Below are 16,638 nucleotides of genomic sequence, written 5' to 3' on the forward strand. Positions count from 1 at the left end.
TGAGATTAGAGCTGGTACTGTCGAGCAGGGGGGAAACCTTTGATTCTGGCATCACCCAGCAGATGGCAACCCTACTAACATGCTGTGCACAGCTGTGCACAGCCACCCCAACCAGGACCCAGAGTGACATCTCAGGCTGGGGAAGGTCGTTTCAAAAGACACAGACGCCAGACCTGAGTGTCTTCCTGCTGCAGTCCAAAAGCTTCAAATGCGATGTTCCCAGTCGTTCCTATCCTCAAAACATCTAATCTCAAAACTAAGATGGTATTTAAACAACTTATTAAAATCATAAGGCCTATTCTCAGCAAATGGTGTTTTAAATATAAGTGTGGTAGACCAGCTGCTGCTGATGACACAGAAATGGGATTTCTCAACCACTGCTGGTGTGTGTGAAATGGTTCAGTCACATGGAGGACAGTATGATAGCTCTTCAAAGTCAAAACATATGCTCACCACACAACCAGTAATCCGACACTGGGCACCAGCAGTTGGAAATCCACAAGCAAAACAAACAAAAGCATCGACCTAAAAACCTCACACCTTATACAAAGTCAACTCAAAATGGGCTACACTTAAATGTAAAACATAAAGTTATAAAACTTATAGAAGAAACAGGAGAAGAAACTAGGACCTGGAGGTGTGATGAGGCATTCCGCCAAAAACAATCCACTCATGAAAAAATTAATAAGTTCACTTCATTGCTATTAAAGCCATTCAGTCTGCAAAAGCCCAGAGTATAAAAGATGGAAAGATGAACTACAGCCTGGGGTAATTAATTCCAAACATGTGTCTGACAAAGAAACAGCACGTAGCTGATGGAATCTCAGAACTGAACAGTTCAAAAAGGAAGGCAGAGTAAGCCAATGAGAACCCATGCTATGAACAGGTGCTTCACAGAATTGGACCAGCCAGTAAGCCTGTGAAAAGGTGCTCAGCATCGCCAGTTATTCAGAAAACAAACCTAAAACCATGATGAGGCACCGCTCCTACTTACTAGAACATTAAAAATCACGCTGGTGACAATGTAGAGAGATCAGATTTCTTGTTTCTTGCTCGCGCTGTGTGAAATGGTTTGGCCAAGTGTTTCTCGAAAAGCCAGAATACATTTCCTATGCAACCAACCATCAGACTCCTTAGCGCTGATCCCAGGGAAATAAAAATCAATCTTCCTACCAAAACCCCTGTATGAATGCCCACGGCAGTTCTGTTTGTGATAGCCAAAGTCCAGACGCAAACTCCACAATGAATAGCTAAACAACAGTGATACACCTGTCCCAGGAAATGTCCAGGGAGTGTCCCTACATCGCTTGAATCTCAAGGGGAATTAAACTGAGGAAACAATGCCGACCTCAAAAGACCACACGCTGTATCATTCCATTTACAAAACATGCCCAAAGTAACGCAATTACAGAAAAAGAAAGCAGATGTGTGGTGTCAGGTTTTATGCTTCAGAGCAGTAGGGCGAATCAGGAATGAGCTGATCATAAAGTAAAAGGGTGGCCAAGGGAGACTTTTGCAGGATGGAACCGCTCTGTGTGACTCTGGGGGTCCCTGCAGGAAGCCACATGGGTGGCCCAGTGACCTGGGGCTCCACAGGCACGCTGCCCTACTGCCACTGAAGCACACCAAGTCCTTGGGCCTCACTGTCTTCTGAGGCAGAAAGGAAGCACTGGAAAAGCCCTCAGGCTGGGGAGCCCCCTCGGACTACGCAGCCTGTCCGAGCCAGCATCATCCAGGGCCATTTCCCACCACCCACCCTGGCCAGGCTCTAGGCCAGCTGCTTACAAGAAGTCCAGGGCTTCATTAATATGAATACCTCTCCATGGCGCTGAGCTGTTCTGGGTGTGGGGATAATCTCCTCAAACAGGGACAGCAGGCACAGGACCAAGAAAGGCTCCCAAGAATATGACACAAAAAGGAGATCACACAGCAAGGCGTCAGGGGTTTCCCATATGGCACCCCAGGGTCCCAGGAGCACAGGAAACTGGTGTTGACTGGTGTCTGCTCTGCCCGGTACTGAGCCCATGAGACACTATGAGTGTGTGTTTAGATCTGGGGGTGACCCGCTAGATCTTGGGCTGATCTTGGGCTGTCCATCCACCAGGCCCATGCCTACCCTGTTTCTAGCCATGTGCACTTTCCATGACATGCAGTGTGACATCGGTCTGGAGGGCAGGGTCATACTCAGATGTTTGGGCTTTGCTGAGAGCCTGCCGCCATCCTTCTGAGACTCAGCTTGCTTTCCTCAGCACAAGCCAACACAGAAGGGGCTGAGAGAGACATGCCCAGTTTTCTTTTGTCACAAGTGTTGATTCCTCGGCACCTCCAAGATTCCTTCTTCATTTTTCGATCTCCATCCCTGCATGGGAATCTTTCAACAAAGCATGCAGAGCAAGACGGACCTGTAATTATGGAAACCAAGAATGAAAGTGTTTCTATTAATACTGGTCACAGATAAGCCACCCACTCTTGGAAATGAGCACAGCTGGCAAAGGATGAGGTGGGCTGGATGAATCTCCCCACCAAGCTCCCAGGCTCCTCGCTGCAGGAGGCTGACTGTGGCAAGCAGCCACTGGTCCCCAGGCGCCTCCAGAAGGTTGCGGAGTTTACATCTTTTGGCCCAGTTCTAGGGTTCACTGACGTCTCCATCCAGCCTCAATCCCTCTCAGCATCAAAGCTCTCCAATAGCTGGGCTCTCCTCACAAACTGGCCGTCAGGGGAGTGTTTACTGGAGAGGAAGAGTGGATCCGGAAGCAGCTGTGCGAAGAGCCCCGGGCTGGGTCCCCCGGGGTCCTGCGTTCAGCCATCTGTGTCTCCTCTTAGGGCTAATCTCTCTGGTTCTCAGAGAAGCAGGCCATTAACTCAGACAGCTGGGGAATGATGGAAACCATCTTTTTTTTCTTCCTCAAACCATTCTTATTATGCAGTGTTTATGTTTCAGGATCCGGGAGACTTTCGAACAATGACCTTTCACAAGCCGTCCAAGCCCAGAGCCATGGGTGCTGGGAACTCATGCAAGCTTCAGTCTTCTGGCCTGGACCCAAGTCAGGGGCCACACAGAGCTGGCTTACACCAGGGGTACAGTGCTGCCCAGGGAGCACTGGTTTATAGGTTTCCACATGCAGTTTGATTTTAATGTAATGCCCGGCAGAGGGCTGGGTCCAGTGAAAATTTCTCCTGCAGTGAAATTTCTCCTCACAGTGAAATTTCTCCTGCAGAGTGGAGCAGAATTCATGTCTCTAAAAGAGCTTAATTTAATCAAAGTGTGAACAGCAGTGGGCTCCAACCTTAGTTGTTTCCTTCCCTGTGTCTAAAGTTCCCAGCTGGGACCTGTCAGGGGGCTCTGGTTATAGAGAAAGGCAAGGTTCTCTAATGGCTCCATTACCCGGCAAGCTTTTCTGTTCTGTCTGATCTCGCTCTGCCCATCTCCTTCACTCTGAATGTACCGTGCAGGCTTCCCATGAAGCAGGAATCATGACCCCCTCCCTCAGTCTGCTCGCTCCCAGCCTGGGTCGCTACTCTGCTTTCATTCCCAGATGCACTGAACTCTCACTTTAGAAAAACAAATACAGAACAGGATGTAGGGTCCCAGGAGCTCTGGTTGAGTCTGCAAAATAATAAACTTTTAAGGAAGATTATTTTCTCCCCTAAAAGAAAATCAGTTTCAAGAGAAGCAATTAAAGCTATACGTTCAGTTCAAACATATTTCCAAAGGGTCGGCCCACAATTTTGAATGTAATAAAGTTTAAGAACTGCTTCAGAGCCTTTCCACTGCTGATTCAGTTTTAACATGGAAGGCTGGACCTGGGGGCTGCTTCCCATATGGAAACATTTGATTCAGAAGGGAGTTTTCTGTTCAGTGTGTTTGTTCCCGTCTTCATGTTGAATGTTATTTTTTTTTAGATTTTAAACTTTTTTAAAGCAGAGTTGATTTGTTTCAAAGCAAGCTCAGTCTTTATTTCTGAAAGGTTAATTTTGGCACATGAAGGAGTAAGTAGAGAGAAAAGTGGAAACACATCTGTTTCTGGGTCCAGACTCTGGACTCTGGGGTGCTCTTGTCTCTTTACCATGGGAACTCGCTCGCATTAGCTTCATCTGTTACTGGAGCCTCTGCATTTGGAGAAAAAAGTTGAGATGTATCAGATCTTTCCAAAGGTAAGGCTTCTGGCTGCACATCCACTGCGTTTGTCAACTTCCCATCACTGTGACAAAATACCTAAAATAATAAACTTGCAAGGAGGAAGGCTTTCTTTTGGCTCATGGTTTTAGAGGACTCAGTCCATGGTCGTTACTTCGTTGGTTTCTGCTGCTAGCAGCACAATGCATCATGGTGGTAGCACACAGCAAATAAGGTCCAGTGACATCAGGGTGACCAGGAAGAGAATGAAGGGGAGGAAAGGGCCAGTGGTCAGTATCCCCCTCAAATTCCTGTCTTCCAATGACCTCTTCCCACTAAGCATCGCCTCTTAAAGGCTCCATGACTTCCCAGTAATGCCACAGGCTGGAGGGCAAGCCTTCAGCACGCAGTCCCTGGGCTGACACTCATTTGGTTTCCATGGAGTTGATACTACACAATGCTGGAGCAGATCCAAATGCAAATATCCATCATCACTTCTCAGAGTTCCCCTTTGCTATTACTTCCCGATGAATCTCTGCTCTTTACATGCTAGAGATAGTAAATTAAAACAAGCATTTGAAAAATTATTTTTTCATGAAAAAGGAATTTCATGTTCAAGAGCAAGGAAATTTAGAACAAAATTACACTTAAAGAATTTGCTACCTTTTGGGATGGTACAGAAACAAAGAGAACCATAGAATTTATAATCGGGATGGTGCATGCAAATTGCTTTCTCTTTTTAAAGATAAAAAGACAAAGCAACAGAAGACTAAGAGGACCTTAAGAAGATTAGATTCAAGGAAAACAAATCCACAGATCTGAACACTTCTTGTAGTAGAGCAGGAGTGAGGGTTTCCTTTTGGATCAGATGGGTTTCTTGCAGAAAACATATGGTTAGATATTGTTTCTTGATCCATTCTGCTAGTCTGTTTTGTTTAATTGGTGTATTGAGATCATTGAGATCATTTACATATTTGGTTATAACTGTTACATATTGGCTTATTGTTGACATGTTATCTTTCTGCTGTTTTATCTTCACCTTTCCATTCTGTTTAATTGTCTACCTTGCTTAGTGGTTTTTTCCTATGTGTATGTAGACTATCTTTCAGTATTCTTTGCAGGGTAGGCTTGGTGTTCATGAAGATCTTCAGCTGTTCTTTGTCATGGAAGTATCTTATTTCTCCATTGATTTTGAAGGACACTTTTGCAGGGTACATCAGTCTAGGTTGAAAATCATTTTCCTTTAGGACCTGAAATACTTCACTCCATGCTCTTCTTGACTTTATTGTTTGTGTTGAGAAGTCTGCTATAATTCTAATAGGCTTTCCTTTATAGGTCATCTGTCTTTTCTCTGACAACTTTTAGCACTCTATTCTTATGTTGGATTCCTGGGATGTTGATTATTATATCTCTGGGTATAGTTTTATTTTAGTTATGGCTATTTGGAGTTCTATATGCTTCATTAATCCTAATGTCAGTTTCCATTCTCATGTTTGGGAAATTTTCAGCTATTACTTCTGTAAATAGCCTCTTGGTATCATTTGTGTTGTTCCCTTCTTTTTCATTTATCTCTGTCAATCTTATGTTGTTTTTCTTTGCATCATCTTGCAGCTGTTGAATTGTTATTTCCTGATTCCTTGTTATTTTAAAAAGATCTTTCCTAAAAACGAAAGAAAGATCTTTCCTGTTTACTAGCTGCAATCTTGTCTTCGAGGTCTGAAATTCTATCTTCACTTTTGTTCAGTCAGTTTTGACAACTTTCGATGGAATATTGTATTTCCTGTATATCTCTTTGAATCTGCTTCATGTATTCTGTTTGTTTCTTAAACTGTTCATCCAGGGCTTCTATCTTTTTGTTTTGTTCCTCTAGCTTTTTAACTGTGTCTTCTTTAGATGTGTTGAACATCTCTTTCATTACTTTTGTCATTTCTTCTTTTATCTGGGAGATTATTTCTAGTTTGAATTCCTTTAAAGCTTTCTGGAGTTGCTTCTTTATTTCAGTTGCTATTATTATACTGTATGGCATATATTTTCTTCTATGTACATGGCTCCTAGGCTTTCTTGGGATGGGCTGGAGGTTTGAGATTGCATTCCTATGCCCTAGGCTCCTGGGACTGAATGGAGGTTGCTGAGCATGGTCCAGTCAGGCCCTCAGGCCCTCCAGTGTCAGCTTCAGCATTCCAAGTAGCTGGGCAGGCACCTAACCACTGTGAATGATGGGCTAAAGCTCTCCCCAGGCAATGACCAGTGCCCTGGAACTCAGTTCACCTGTTCTCAACTCCCATAATTGAAGAAGGTCACTTGGTATAATACAGTTGGTCCACAAAACCTCCCAAGGCTAGTATAGTGTGGCTGGGAGCTGGGCAGGTCCTTGAGCTCTGGGAGCAATGATCTTAAAGTCTCCCAAGGCTCAGGATGGTGCACGGGCTCACACCAGCCACCAACTGAGTTTCCCTGTTTGGAAGAAGGTCCTAGAACAGGAGTGAGGAATTCCAGCTCCTGACAATAGCATGGAGTGTGGACTATCTGAGGCAGATTGCACTTTTCAAAAACATCCAACATGGTATTTCCGGTCCAGACCCACACAGACCTCTGACCTTACCCACCTTCCATCACCGCAGGGCCCCAGGGAGGGGCAGAGGAGTTAGCACCTGATGAACACAGTTTTGGTTCAGGAAGATGAAAAGCATCCCAGAGGGGGATGGCAGTGATGGGTGTACAGCAATGTGAATGCACTAATCCTGCCCCAGCCTCATCCCCACACTTACAGGTATAACTCTATGAACTGCACAGACTTAATTAATAGTGTAGCTCATGAGCTAGGATTTAAAAATGGAACAGTGATCCCCTTTCAATGTTACTGAAAGACAATGTAGTTAGTACTTCTAACCATGCACTTCTTTTTAGTGAACTGATACACTTTAGAATGGTTAAGATTTTGAATGTTATATCTAAATGCTGTGCTTTGCATCTGGATGTCCCCCGAAAGCTGAATGAGGTCATAGGTGGGGCTTTCAGAGGAGGCTGGATTTAGGATGCTTGGTGCTGGGATCAAGAATGCGACACTAGAATTGGTAAATGGTGTGATGTTAGGAGTAAGGATGGCCCACCTTGGGTTGAGTGCTACCTGCTCTAAGGGCAGGTACTCCGATAGAACATAAGGGACAGGAAGGGATGGCCACGGCTGCTTGCTGCTTCTTTGTTGCTTTGCTGTCTTCCTTCCTTCTGTCCACCATGAACTATTTCTCCTCGGTGATGTCCCTCTACACACTACTCAGCCTTGGACACAGCCAGTGATGGACTGAAAGCTCTACAAACTGTGAGCTAAATAAACCTTTCCTCCTTTAATTTTGTGCATCAGGTATTTTGTCTCAGCAACAAGGGGAAGTAACTAAGATACTATAATATCATGATTTTTGGAAAGGAGAGGAGAGTGAAGTCTGTTTTCCTGTTCTGCAATCTTGATGACAGGCTAGAGTACGGAGCAGGAGCTAAAATGCTGTGGGAGTGGTGTGTGATCTCCAAAGCTAGGTCAGAAAGGCAGCACTCACCTCTGCCCCATTTCCTTCTTCTCTCTCTCTCTCTCTCTTTGTCTCTGTCTCTCTCTCTCTCTCTCTCTCTCTCTCTCTCTCCCTCTCTCTTAGTCCTTCTCCCTTTCCTCTCTCTGTCCTGGTCTTGGTCTGTCAGTCTGCCTCATCTCTGGCTCTGCATCTCTTGTTCCTTCTCCACTCCCTCTTTGCCCTCTGTCCCCCACATTCTCTCTTCCTTGATCCTCACTCCAGCAAGTAAAGCAAGGCTCCTCAGCAACGCTTTCCCTGGACTCTTTCTCCATGCTATGTGTCCAAGGGACCTTCCAGGGATGAGTCTCAATGGCAAATGAATACATTAAACGTTTGTCTTTATCGTTTAAATGGAGATAACTGTAAGGCATGAGTCACATCTACCTGGGGGTCTTGGAGGGCCTGGAATGACATAGTCCAGGCCTCGACATTGTCAGGAGGGGCTCTGGGGTCTGGCAGAGGTCTGGGGGCAGACCAGGGGTCGGGTTAGCCAGCACTGCTATGTCGATAGGTCCTGAAGGCTACAAACCATGCTGGCTTCCCAGAACAATGACATCGCAGTCAGTACATAGCTCGCACTGTGCCTATCCCTAAGGGAGGGTGTGGCTTCCCTGGCCTCAGGTTCAGGGGTGGGTGAGGTCTGGGGTAGGCGGGGAGGCTCCAGTCTGCCTGTGAGGATGCCTTTGCAAGCGGGGCTCTTTGTTGTAGCCCTACAGTCCTTGTGCTCTTGAGGAGACCCTGGGACCTGAAAAGGAACCCAGCAGGAGGAGGCAGAGGCAACCCTGACTCAGCAACCCCTGTTCCCTGAGGCCCTCACAGTTCACATGAGCAATGCTGTGCCCCTCGAAGGAGCCTTCTGAAGGCTTCCTCCCTGTGTGGCTGTGGGGGCCTCTCCACTGCACCTGGCGGTGCCAAGAGACCTGACCCCTAGGACAGGAGAACTCTGTCCTTGGTGCCTCACCTCATCCTTACGAAGCTGCTCAGAGGGCCTGCTCTCTGGAGACCTGAGCTTGCTGTCCCAAATCATTCAGCAGTTTTGTGTCTGATCACAGGAGTTCACTCTGTCCAAGTCTGCAAAGCCTTGGTCATCACAGCACACAGCAGGTAATGCAGACACTTGTCTACACAGATGCAGAAACACAGGATCTGTTTCTGTGTCATGGTAGCTCTGCATTTATCCTTAGCAAGCACTGGAGGGGGATTTTCCTCTTTTTACTATTATGAGTGTTACCTCATGCAATGATCGCATGGTTAGAGCAGGCTGTACGTGGGTGAAGCGGTCTACTCTCCTGAATGACAACATCCTCACCCCAGTTTCACCTCGGGCTAGGTTCTTCAGGTGCCACCACCTGAGAAAACACAGAAAGGTTAGGACTACAAAGAGGCGTTGGGTGACACAGTGAAGACCTTGGAGACCATCCGGACTTGGTGGGGGTGGCCGCGCCTGCGGACTGGAGGGAAGACAGCCCTGCTTTCCTGCTGCCATGCGCTGTGCCCGAAGAGGTTGGAGAATGTGATGGGATGCGTGTATTTTTAATCTCTCTGCTGTTTCCAAGGAATGTTTTATTTCTGTAGGAAGAAAGAAACCATATTGTTATATAAAGGGTTCCTGTCAAAATTTGGATAATTTGACCCATAAGAAAACTAAATGCATTAAAGAATATCCTTCTGGCAAGAATGCCCCTCCCCAGCCAGCTCTCGTCTCACCCACCTGAAGAATCTGCTGGGGTTGCCATGGTAACCCTGCACCTCATTTCTCCTGAGGGATGTACTGACGTTGAGCTTGACATAGATAGAGGCTTCACTAAATCTCTGAGTGTTGCCTGTTAAGATCAACATGTCCCTGGCTTTTTTCATTCAGTTCAGCGAAGACACTTCACTGTCTTATGTTTGTGAATGAATACCTGAATAGCTTAGGAGAAGAATAACAGTTACTTTTTGAAAATTTATCTCAAATGCTCCAAGACATAGTTAATAAATATCTGCTGTCATTTTTCCATCCTGTGATTAGTTGGTTTATCTCCTGCTGCGTGACAAACTGCCCCAAAACTAGGGACTTTGAAACTATGGTGACATCGTTTTCTTCCTGCACTCACCATTCTGCAATGTGGGCAGGGCTTGGCCGTCCCTGTTTTGGGAAAGGGGGACACTGGCTGTCACAGCCAGCCACAGGCATCCTCACAAGCGTGGTGGATGATGCTGCCTGTCACCGGATCCTCAGCTGGGGCCCTTGAGTAGAGCAGCTGCACGTGGCCGCCCCAGGCAGGGCGTCCTCCACCTCAGTGGCTGGGCTCCGAGCTCTCCTGTGTTGGGCATCTGTGTAATTCACAAGATATAGTATTACAATGGATGTGTGTATGCAATCCATGCTGGTCCAAATGGGATGATTAGCATTTCCCTTCACTAATGTAACTTATGTTTGGAGCCTTTTGGGTTCTTCTGTTTTATTTCTTCCATATAGTGGGTTGTGATAAACTTTCCCCACCACGCTGTGTAACACTGCAACTTACTCCAGACACCTGTGCTTCAGAGCCTACCATCCGGCCTCCTTCTCTCCCTCTCCACCCTCCCATTGCCAGCCAGCCTGTATTTTACTCTCTACTTCTAGGCAATCAACTTATTCAGCTTCCACAAATGATGAGACTACTGTAAGGGAAATGTAAAGGAAATACTGTGGAACTTTGACATAGGCAAAGAGTTTTCTCAAAAAGATTCCAAAGTCCAAGCAACAGCTGGACAACTGGGTTTATACCAAACTGAAAATCTGCACAGCAAGAGAGGCGATGGAGTTAAACAATCAACTACACCTGTAATCCCAGCATTCAGGAGGCTGAGACAGGAGGATCACCAAAAGTTTGAATCCAACCTGGGCTACAAAGTGAGTTCAAGGCCACACTCAATCGCTTAGTGAAATGCTGTCTGAAAAAGACCAAAAAAAAAAAAAAAAAAAGTCACCGGCAGCAGGGCACCAAGGTGTTTAAAAGCCATATTCTGTTTCACAGAGCAAGTGACTAAATCCAACTCAGATTCCAGCAGAGTGGAGCTGGACTCCATGTTTCAGTGAGAAGATTGCAAAGGGTTTGTGAACAGACTTTAAAATCACAATGCCCAGGTCAGAGGTATTGGTCAAGTTTCTGTCTCTAGTAACGCAAGTCCACAGGCTAAGTTATGAAAGAACGAAGTTTATTTTGCTCACGGTCCTGGCCCAGAACTGAGGCTTGTACCTGCTAATGGCTGTCCTGCTGATGGAGAAAGAGGGTATGTGTCTCCACCAGACTCTCTCTGGCCTTCTGAAGCTGCCAGGTGCAGTCACCGGGCCTCCAGCTTGATGACCTTGTCCATCCCGGCTCACCTCCTACAGCCTCACTTTGAACAAGCTGCATTTCCATCGCTGGCTTTCACCACTGACCTCTGGCGTGAATTCAAGGGGGCAACCCCTGTTCCAGCCATAGCACAGGACATTACTGATGAGTGTCTCAATCTGTGTTCTACGCAGAACCCTTCCAGCACGCTCCAGGCAGCAGCTGACCGGCAGCTGGAGCTGGCCCTGAGGCCCGCACCTTGCTTTAGGCTCATGGTCCAGAACCAAACAGGACAGGCCTCCTGTCACAAAGTTCCGACCCATCCGTAACATAGCCAGACAAAGACAGCTGATTAACTAGGCTTTTCACAATGACGAATTTATTCTTTCTTTCTCTCTCTTTTTCTTTTTCTTTCTTTCTTTCTTTATTTCTTTCTTTCTTTCTTTCATTTTTACTGGGAATCAAACTCAGGACTTAGTGCAGGCACTTGTACCACGGTCCTCCGCAAATTTGTTCTCTGTAAAGATTGCCCATTAGTCTAAGATCACACGCATCTGGGGACCCATGCGCTCGTCACCACGGGTGGCAGAGACTGAGTCCATCGATAATGAAGAGCCATGGCTGGTAAATCAAAGAGATACAGCTCAGGACATGTGATCTGGAAGCAAACCAGACTGATACTTTGAAATGAAATCACAAAGTTGAGGATCAAAAACTGGCTTGAAAGCAACCCATTTGGGGGCTCTCTGTCTCCCAGCTGTTCCCACTCCCCATTCCTTTCCCTAGTATATTTTCCTACTCTTAAAAAAAAACTGGCTTGGTTTTAAGCAGTTCTTTGGTATCTGTTGTCTCTTTCTTTGTCCCCTCAGAGAAATAATTGACCCCTTTATTTAAATAAATGGAGCCCAAGTAAGTGAATGGAATATGATTGTTACTTTTAGTGCAAATGTTTGGATTGTGCAATGACTCGAGAATACCCAAATTTTTCCAGGTTAGGGGACAGAGAGAAAGGGAGAGAAGGAAGGGAAATACAGAAGAAAGAGGTCTGTGGACTAAAGGGTGTCTGCTAGCGACAGCTACAGTTTCTACATGGAGCCAGGATCTCCTGTAAATGATACACTGGAGGTGGCAGAGTGGTCATCCTGCCTGCCTCCCCAGGAAGGGCCTGACCAGGGCTCTCTGTGGCATAGATTGTTGATCTTCAGCTTGGGGCTGTAGAGAGCGGGAATGGGAGAGCCACCAGCTGTGGGGAAGATTGCTTTCCTGACCTGGTCATCCTGGTACAACAAGACAACTAAACCAGCTCAACTCCTCTTAGCAGGCTCCAAGGAGAGCACACAGAGATGGTCTTTCCTTCAGGAAGTGACCTCACTGTCACTTCCTGGGCACAGGGCCCCTTCTGGATCTCAGAAGTGGGATGGACAGCTGTGTGATCAGCCACTCTTGCCTGAGGAAGAGGCTGCTGGACATGGGAGACTCGGGCACCCTCTCCCTGGACTTTACAGCTCACCTCTCAATGCAGCCTCCTCCCTGCAAGAAAAGCTGGGTGTGCCGATGGCTCACAGCTCCGCGTCCCAAGAGCGCCCCTCGCCCCCCGAGGTGTTCCACCTTCCACGTCCACCTTGATTTACTCCACGTGACATCGTGTCCTCCAGATTAATGGACTGGAGTCACAGAAACAGAAAGCAGAGCGATAGTTACTAGGGTCCAGGAGGTGGGAAAAATGAAGAGATTTCCTCCAAAATTACAAACTTCCAGGCATAAGATGACTGTTCTGAACATGCTATTATAATAATATCTATTACTATTCTTCTTTGTCTCTTAGCTGCAGGGTCCGTTTGATGAAAACCCTGTCTCTTGCTTGTTCTGTGCTCCACAACTTTCTGGAAATGAAACACCACATTGGCACTCATCGGACTCAGCACTGTGTTCATTACAGCACTGTTGGGGTGGTGCCTCTCAGAGAAACCCCGGTGCATTTCCCGTTCTCCCACGATGGATTTTATCAGGGCACCACTGCCCTCCCTGCCGTCCTTTCCTCAGGGGAGGCCGCTCAGCAAGCGCCTTCTTGGCTTCCTCTGGAGTTCAGCACGTCCGTCCTGCTTACGGTGCTCACGAGCTCCTCTGTGTCTCCACATGGACATCCACACCCACACTCTTGCCTCCCCCACACCACCTGTGCCTCAGACGCTTCAAAGTCAGGTTCAGTGGCCCTTCTGGCCTCAGTTTCCCCCAGGCTGAGTTTCAGTACTAGTACATGATGCCTTCCCAGGTTTTGTTGGTGAGGTCGACACAGTGGACATTGGAATGCTTCTTCCAGAACTTGTCTGGGGTCGAGGACATCCCCTCGGTGACATTAAAACACCTGGTGAGCAGCGCCTTGGCGTGCAGCTTCCTGAACTTGCAGATCACTTTCCGGTCATTCACACTGTCCCCTGCCAGCTAGCTCTCACTCAGCCGCACTAGCAAAAGTTTCCTGTCTCTCAGCACTTGTGTCCCCTCTTGGTCAGCATCTTTATTCTTCAAAGCGGTGGAGATTGTGGCCTTTGCCACCCTCTCCACCAAGGCCAGGTCAGTCACGTGCACAGCCTCCCCACAGTCTCCTCCAGTCCAGCAGTGCCCTCTTCAGAGCCTTCTTCTTGCTGCACATCTTCCTGTCACCTCACTATTGCTCTGCACACACTTGTCACCTGCATTACCGCTCTGCCCTCTCTCCCCCATCCTGCTTGCTGGGCCCTTTTTTGGAGCCAGGCTGGACTGAATAGTACTGCAGACAGCTGCCCGGCAAGCACGCACAGGTCTGTCTGTACCCACAGTCTTGACTGGAGGAAGCCACGGCCGTGTGTCAGAGGGAGGATGGCCACGTTTGTGTGCCTCAGCTGACGCAGGGCTCATGAATGGTAGCAGCATTTTTCCTGATGCTTCTGCTGGCAAGCTAAATTGTTGGCGACCAGAAGCAGTCATGAACCAAGGTATTCTATACCAAGTCATGCTACTGTACTCCTTAAACACGTGCAATTTTTACTTATCAACTCAGCAGCCCAAGAGGGAGCGGGTGACCAAGAGTGTGGAGGCTTGTCCTGCAAACTGGGTCCTGCACCCTAACCAGTGTCTCATCACAATGCTTAGGCAAAATAATATGTTGAAGTTGAAGAAAAAAAAGTGAAGACACATCTTGCCCTTGGTTCCACCTGCTGGTGGCCTGGCTGTGAGGTCACCTCCCCTGCTGCAGTCAGGGGTGGCAAGGAGAACAATTACATATGGGGCACACGGTTTACAGTAGTACTTTATGCTACTCACCCAGAGTCAAATACAAGAAGCGCAAGGAATCTGTCTACACATTAAAGATGTAGAAAAACCAGCCAAGGACTTGGATTCCATGACAGTAACCTGCATGAGTCCGGCTGAAAATCTAGAGCCCATAATAGTGCCTCCCATGAGTCCAATTGGAGGCCCATAGCCCACAACAATGATTCATGCAAGACTATTTCATGGATCTGCACTGGGAAGGGCCAAAGACCAGCAGTGGAAACTAGAAAGTCTGTGCCAGCAGGGTGAAGGATCTGTGCCAGTGGGTGGAGGGTTCTGCACTGGAGCTCAAAATAAGGACCAGGACTACCCTGAAAAGTACCACAGCCATCCTCAACGACAGCGAAGACTCGAGCTCCTCCTACAGTGAGAACAGCCAAGTACATATCAGGAAGCCAGCATGATGAGCTTCTCCTGGAGACTGAGCGGCACACGTCTTCCCCTCCGGAGCCAGGAAGTGATGATCAAAGTAAGGACCAGAGCTCCCCCAAAGTGAACCACAGCCATTCTCAGTGACAACCAGGTCCCAAGCTCCTCCAGTGACAACAGCCAAGTTCATATCAGGGAAGCCAGCATGACAAGCCCATCCAGGAGAACCAACAGCTCCAAATAACAACAATGCTTAGAACCCGCAACGCTAACTTCTTCTCCAGTTCTCTTTTATAATTACAACAATCCTCAGACCCCCCTGCCCCCACCCCCACCTCAGCACTGCGCTGCTTTACTTCAGCTGGTGTTAAGTTGGCCACCATTTTTAATCCACCACATCCCCTGCGGACAAACAGATGCTTTGCCGTGGCTGGACTGGACCTCCCTCCTTCCCACCTCCACCCACCAGAAGGGAGACCTGAGTGGTCACCCTTCTGAAGCCTAGCAGACCCCTTGGACACAGTAACTTCTACTTTTCATGCAAATCATCTTTGGAGGAACCTGGATTCCTTATATGAAGGGTTTCTTTCACAAACAGAGGCCCTCTCTTCTGTTTCACAAAATAAGGCCGCCCCTGGCTATGTAATTGTTACTCTATGCAACAGGGAATAAGTGGCCGCAGCACAGGTAGCCAGTTTGGGAGTCACATAAAAACACTGTCCCTACAAAGAAATTATACCCTAGCGCAAAGCCTAAGTCCCTTTTACTTGAGATCTAGGCACAGCCTTGGCGAGTGGAAAGAAGACCAGTGTAATTATCTCCCATGTGTAATTACAGCCGAGCATGGAGAGCAGAGGCAACACCCCACCCTGCCCCTGGGCTGCCTGACTGCAGCCAGGCAGCGCACTCTTGGGTCTCTGTGTTTGTAAAGTGGCCCAGCACCCTAGAATCCAGGAGCAGGGAGATTTCCTTTTTGGTGGGTCTTAGCTGGGTCAGGTTTGCCAAGCAAAAGCATGGGAGGGAGATGGGGCTTGGGCCCACCTCATGTGAGGGTCCACAAGGGTGAGAACAGAGAATATTCTTGTGGGTTCACTGCTTTCAGAAGCAAATCACACACGAGGGTGTGATGGAAGCCGGGTACCCAGGCAGACATGCCTATCTGAGGGCCTTAGAGCTGTGGTCTAAGAGGAAGGGTTCCAGTGGGAGAACAGTGTGCAGAAAATGCTCCAGGTTTCCCTCGTCCTTCGCTGTGCCAGAAGGGAACTTTCTGGAATTCAGTCCTTTAGTTAGACTCGATCCTAGGAAACTGTTAATGCCTTTACCAAGAGTGGGGGCAGCCTTGCGTTGAAAGCTCTGTCACTTGGAAATGAGTGAACAGGGAAACCTGCAGGACGCCAAGGACACAGGCAGAGCTGCAGATGCCAGGGTGGGTACAGGGACAGGGCTGGCTCAAGGCAGTCCCAGGCTCACTCTCCAAGCTCAAGGAATCCTTTTCTGACCCCTGAGTTCAGACACAGCTCCTATGGCACTGTCGGAGCACTCTGCAGTCTTTCTTTGGGGAATTTGTTATCCCAGCCACTGAATAACTGTGCAATTGCTTAATGTGACAAGTGACAAGCGCCATGCTGACTTGCCTGCTGCTAGATCCCCTGTGCCTGAAGCAGTGTCTTTCACACACACAGAGCTTGTGTTCCTGACAGGTGGGTGAGACACGTAGGTGGATGGGTGGGTAAATGGGTGGCTGAGCAGCTGGACGGTTGGACGGACAGCTAGATCGACAGATGGATGAATAGGCAGATGGGTGAATGGGTGGATGGATAGGTGGATGAATTAGTGAATGGGTGGGTAGGTTCATGGATGGAACCCAGCATCACCGATGCATTTCAGTCTCTACCTTCTGCACTGAATTCCGCCAGGTATGTGTACAAATGACTTTTTTGGAAGGCCAAACATCCAGCTGGGCTGAACTTGAGTGGGGGCA

The sequence above is a fragment of the Cavia porcellus genome, unplaced genomic scaffold (assembly GCF_034190915.1).
Source record: "Cavia porcellus strain 051 isolate PalLab524CR breed Dunkin Hartley unplaced genomic scaffold, mCavPor4.1 scaffold_17, whole genome shotgun sequence".
In the NCBI taxonomy this organism is placed as follows: Eukaryota; Metazoa; Chordata; class Mammalia; order Rodentia; family Caviidae; genus Cavia; species Cavia porcellus.